Genomic DNA, 6,291 nt, shown 5'->3' with positions numbered 1-6,291 from the left:
CCCTCCCTCCCTCCCTCCCTTCCTTCCCATCTCTCTCTCTCTCTCTTCCTTCCTTCTTTCTTTCTTGCCTTCTGACATACTTCTGGTGATGACAGGGCATGTGGCATATGCAAATGCAAATAACTTTATGCTAATACTAATGAGTTATGCTAATGAGCTCCTGCACCTCTTTTTCTACAAAATGACCCCTGGCCGTGACCATAGTTAAAATAAGATCTTTCTTGATTTTGGAAACGAATGAAGTGTCAATGGGCAGTTGTTGATTTTGCCCATTTGGAGGTTAGCACCTGCAGAAGACCCTGTTCTGATTAGAGAAGCTGTTGTGGTGGAGCAGAGGGCTTTGTATGGTCTCACAGATATGAGGGTCCAAGGCCATGAAGGGCTTAGTATGATAGCTAATACCTTAAATTTAGCTCAGTAACTGATGGGCAGCCAGGGAAGTAACTGCAAGATGCGAGCGTTGCACAAATCTGTGCCCCGCAAATCCCCAGGGCCCAATGGATGACCCACAGGAAGAGTCCAATGAGTTGGATTATCTAGCTTTTTATTGCAATAACAGGCGATGTGGTACGTAGTGCCTAAGTGCCCACTTTTCCAACCTGCTCTCTGCCAAAATAAGGAACGGCAGAGAGTCTCATACCTGAAATGACACCACACGGGTTTACAATCCCCAAGGGGTATCATTGGTTACAGGAAATGCTCCCTCTAAACTGTGGAGTCTTGTGAGCAAAAATCCCACTTTGGGAGCTACTGGCATTAAAGTTGTGAGCAAGCAAATTGGCGACTGTATCAATTAGTTTGCTCTGGAGCTTTCCTTCCTGAGCTAAGACAAAAATGTGTGAGCCAAAGGCTGAAAATCTGTGAGCTAGCTCATACAAACTCAGGAAGGATGTTGACAAGCTCAAGCGTGTCCAGAAGAGGGCAATCCAAGTCTTATGAGGAAAGGCTGAAAGAGTTGGGTCTGTTTAGCCTGGGAAAGAGAAGGCTTAGAGGGGACATGATTGCAGTCTTCAAATATTTGAAGGGCTGTCATGTAGAAGATGGAGCAGATCTATTCTCTCTTGCTCCGGATTGCAAGACTAGATCAAATGGGTGGAAATGAGAAGGGAGTCGTTACCGGCTAAATATCAGGAGAAACTTCGTAACTGTCAGAGTGGTTGAGCAGTGGAACAGTCTGCCTCGGGAGGTGGTGGATGCTCCTTTCCCAGCTCGTTTTCAAGCAGAGGCTGGACAACCACCTTTCAGGTATGTTGTAGGTATGTAGGGCTATCTTTCAGCTATGCTCTGGCAGAGTGCGGGGGGTTGGACTAGATGACCTGCAAGGTAACTTCCCACCCTAACATTCTATGATTCTATGATTCTACCACTGCATTCCTAAGGGGTGGGGAGTGAGAGTATATCTGTGGGAGTAGACTGCTTGCTGTCGTAATTCTTCCATGAGGCCCCAACGAGACATCGTTTCACACGGGAGGATGTGCTTGGAGAAATGTCTTTGATTAGCTAGAGGAGGACCCTAATTCTCATGGTCCAAATAGATTGCTGACGTGTGCGAATGGAATGTATGATTGTAACTATATATACCTTTTCCGCCTTTCCACCTCAGTCCTGACAAAAGAAGTCATTCCCTAAGCATCTCATATCTCTCCTTATATATAATTGAATAGTGGGTGCCAAAGTTCTAATTCTAAAATGCACTCCCTTAGTGTATGGCTGATGGCACTGCTCCTCAGCATATATCGCCACCAATCAGAAGGCAAAGCCCAGGTCCCGCCCACACCACAACTGCTGCGACAACCTGGTCTTTTGCATATGGAAGCTGATTGGACTTCAGTCCATTCCACACCTCAAACTCCCCCCCCCCCGCAAGGCAGTTGGGATTTTCAGTTGCATAACATACCTCATAGGGGAGAGGAGAATGGGTAACAATGGTTACCACTCTCCAGGTGAGGGCTACAGATAACTCAAACATACAAATGCTCTTCAGGTAGCAGAGATCAGTCCCTCTGGAGAAAACAGTGGACTCTGTCATTAAACCCTGCTGAGGTCGCCACAGGAAACTGACACTGTTTGCCCAAAGCCAGAGCACTCTCCCAGAGCCTCTTTCTAGATCCCGTTGTATTTATTTCCGCAACGGGCATTATTTCTAGTCTTCTAATAAAACGTTCAACCAAGAAAGTGTGTGCGAAGAGTGATTTGACTGGGGCTCTGACAGTGACTCACGAAAGCTCCTCCCCTGCCACAGATTTGGTTAGGCGCTCCTGGACTCTTGCTCTTTTCTACGGCTACGGACAGACTAGCATGGCTACCCATCTGGATCTATCTTTTGGGCTAGCCTGAGCTGGAAGTAACCCGTTTAGCAATGGCATTAACTTGCTTCTCCAGTAATAAAGTTGGATCCAGTAGATAACCCCAAGGCTCTAAATCAAGCCAGCAAAGGGAAGCTGAATTTGATCAAAAGTGGGGAGAACAATGTCCTTCAGGATCTCCAGCATCCCAGCCAGCATTACCTTTGTCTTTTCAAGGTTTAGTTTCAATGTGTTCACTCTTAGGGTGTGAATGCACATAGCCACCCCTCCCCTCTGGATCAAATAGGTGCAATCACACATGCACATCTGGTTCCCATGCCCCACTCATCCCTACCTCACACCAAAATGACTCCCACTATGGATTAAATAGCCATTGGCAAATTCCAGTGGCTATCTCGGTGAGGCGCTTCCATGGTGGGTTTCTGGGTGTCTGATTGCCCGGGCACACCATGGAAAGGCATGAGCGGTGTGATCATTCCACTCAGTTTCCGGTATGTCCTCTTTTCCCCCCAATCCACTCTGACGTGCGCTTAAGCTTCCCCAAAGAATGCAGCCAGGAGAGAATGTGGGCTTGTCTGCTTCTGCGCATGCACAGTGGGACTTAGCGAGGGAAAAACCAATCCAGCCATGAGTCCATGGTTGCAGCACCTCAGCTATGTGAACAACCAACCAGGGGCCCGCGGCACTATGATGCTGGCTTAGGGGGCGCTGTGTGATGTAAAGAGTCCCAAACGCAAGCGGCTTATTTCGAGCCGATATACTGACATGGGAAACTGCTCATGGGACCACCCCCTTGGACAATTTACCACAGCAACCAGGCAGGTTATTCAGGGTATCTACCGTATCACCACTGGACTTGGATAAGGATATATAGAGCTGGGTATCATCTGCATATTGACAACATCCAACCCCAAAGCTAGGAATGGTTTGTCCTAAGGGACAAGGAGATAGAAAAGCATGGGGGATAGGATTGTGCCCCATAGAACTCCACAGGATAGGTCCCACACTGGTGACAAGTGGTCTCCCATAGCTACCCTTTTAGTCTGATCTGTGAGGAATGATTTGAACATACATCCTCTCCATGTCTACTTCTGCCTCCAAGCATCTTGACAAGATTGTATGATCTACTGTATCAAAGGCTGCAGATAAGCCCAAGAGCAACAAAGGGCATGGCCTTTAAGTACTCTCAGACACAGGTCATCAACTAAGGCTAGCAGAGCTGTCTCTGTCCCATAGCCTGGCCTTAAGTTAGACTGGAAAGGGTCTGGAGCAGAGGAATTATCCAGGAAGACCTGGAGTTGGTCCACTACTGCTCTCTCAATCACTTTGCAAAGAAATTTTTTTTAGAGTCCAGTGGCACCTTTAAGACCAACAAAGGTTTATTCAAGGAATGAGCTTTCATGTGCATGCACAGTTTTTCAAATACATCAGCCATTGGCCCATCAGCCACCATTCAAGAGTACTCACATGCCATTGGCCAGATGCTGGGTCCGTTCCTCTTCCCCGCCAACTCCCACCTCAGCCACTGTTCCCTGTCAGAATTACTGGCAAAGGGCTGTCTCTCCCAACGAAGACATTTCTCCTGCTTGGCTCCTCTGTGGAACTAACTTTTCCCTCAGTGGCTGCTGGTAGGAAAAAACCCCTTAGAAGGTTTGAGCCAGCCTGAACCTTTACTTTTGCAGAAAGGTAGTAACAGCTGTGGCCAAATAAGGCTGAGATGGCTTCATAGATAGGGTGGATAGAGAGGGAGTTGAGTTGATGTGATTACTATCAGCTGTTAGCTGTCTGACAGAGAAAGAAAAGCAAAGCAGGGAATTGGCGGAAAGCCAAGAGACTTTTGAATTTCATTCTTCTTTGGGAGCCTTGTATGAGGAATTCATTTGAAGGCTTGGGCTGTTGCTTGATCCTCTGCTGCTGCTGCTGTTGGTTCATTTTATTTTATTTTATTTTCTCCTGGCAATAGGGGATTTGAACAGATGAGCTTTCATTTCTATCAAAATTCATCATTTAAGAGGACTTCTGGTTTAAGCATTTCACCGCTCAGATGCATCCTGTCTCGCTTTGATGGGGACGCACCGAAACCTGGCCAACGGGAGGGGTCTGAGTTCATCCCAGACCTCCCTGAGGTGTCTGTAGGACACCTGGGGAGCTGTAGGACAGCCTGGGGAGCTGAGGAGACCCTCTTCCAAGGTGACAGCCAAGGAATTGAGCCCGGTGGATTCAGCAGCAGTGGGCCCAATGGGGGCGAGGCATCCCAGGCAAGGCAGCCATCTGGGGAGACGCCTCCTTGTCTGTTCCCGTCCACCCCGAGAAAGAAGGAGGGAGGCGGGGATGCTCGGCAGGGCAGTCGCTGGTGGCCAGTTGCCGAAGGAGGTGGAGAGAGAGTGAGAGAGGGTGCACCCACATGATTCAAGGGCTCGTCCGTGGTGTGTGGGCTGTCCCTTCTGTTGGCAGCAGCACTCTCCTTCCCCCTCGGTCGCAGCCGAGTCTGCCTTAGGATTCCCACCAATTAAATCAAAGTTAATTTAGTTAACTTTGATTTGATTGGCTGGTGGACCCCCCAGGCCCCCTCCCAAAAAACTCCTTAGCTACGGGGCTGCTTCAAATGCTGTGCCTGCCCTCTGCACCATTCCCCCCCCCCCCCGATTTTTTAAAATTGGAAATTACTGAGTATATATTCCGCATATCAATGAGAAAACCTGGATAGTGTCACAGTGCCGAAATTTCCTCTGTGTTGTGAGGTGTGGTTGGTCTCTACTTTTTGGTCAGTTTTGTGCTGGACATGTTGTTGGGTTTTTTTAAAGGAGATTCTTCAAGCTGTATTTACTCTCAGGTAGTCATATTAACAGAATGTTAGTGGCTCTCCCCCCTTCATTGGTGTGCAAGCTCCACTATTGCTTAGGCTTTCCATCTTTTAAATTTAAATGTGACTTTCATCTCTCTGGGTTCTGGCCCCGAGCCTTCTCCTGCTCCACTAGTGAACCCACCTGCCACAGTGGCTCTGGAAAACCCCTCCACTGCCCAGCCACCAGGGCCAAGTGGGAGCTGCCATGAGGGTGGGTGGCTACCAATGTTCCTTCCAAGATCCATGGTCTTGTGAGTGAAAATTCTACCTCGTGAGCAAAAAAAAAAAAAAAGCTAGTAGCATTAAAGTTGAGAAAGTCTACATTTGACTGTTGCATAAATTATTTTTTTTAGATTATTTCCATAACCTTGTAAAAATCTCAGAATAAATTTGTTTAAACTTTATTTAAACTATATTTTAAGAATAATTTAAACATTCTAAGAGAAAACAGAATCAAGACAAATTTTATTACACAAAATGTTGTCCTCTACATGGGTAGACCAGGCCTCCAGAGAACAGTTCTACCTGCCCCTTTCCACTATATTGGTAGACCCGGTCTCCAGAGAACAGGACTACCCACCCCTTTCCACTATATTGGTAGACCTGGTCTCAGAAGAACAGGACTACCCACCCCTTTCCACTATATTGGTAGACCCAGTCTCCAGAGAACAGGACTACCCACCCCTTTCCACTATATTGGTAGACCTGTCCTTGGGCTGTCACCTTGTGCTGAGCCTTAGAAAACATAGAATCATAGATCATAGAGTTGGAAGGGACCTCCAGGGTCATGCAGTCCAACCCTCTTCACAATGCAGGAAATTCACAAATACCTTCCCGTTCACACCCTCAATGACGGCTGTTCCATACCCAGAAGATGACTAAAAAACCCTCTAGGACTGCTTCTTGACCCCAAAGTGGCAATCAGCATTTTCCTGGGTGTGTAAAAAAGGGCCACAAGAACTAAGCACTGAACTAAGGACATACCAGCACTCAGCAAGGCAGACTGTTGCAGTCTACTTTGGTTTTTAAGTGAAATATGACAACCAGCATTACAGATCAAGTATAACAGAGGTGGAATAATCACCGTTAGAACACTGCCTTACCTAGCAAACAGGAAGTTGCTTAAATGTTATCAACCTG

The sequence above is a fragment of the Gekko japonicus genome, unplaced genomic scaffold (assembly GCF_001447785.1).
Source record: "Gekko japonicus isolate JY-2015 unplaced genomic scaffold, Gekko_japonicus_V1.1 scaffold1341, whole genome shotgun sequence".
NCBI lineage: Eukaryota > Metazoa > Chordata > Lepidosauria > Squamata > Gekkonidae > Gekko > Gekko japonicus.
This window is presented reverse-complemented; position numbering follows the sequence as displayed.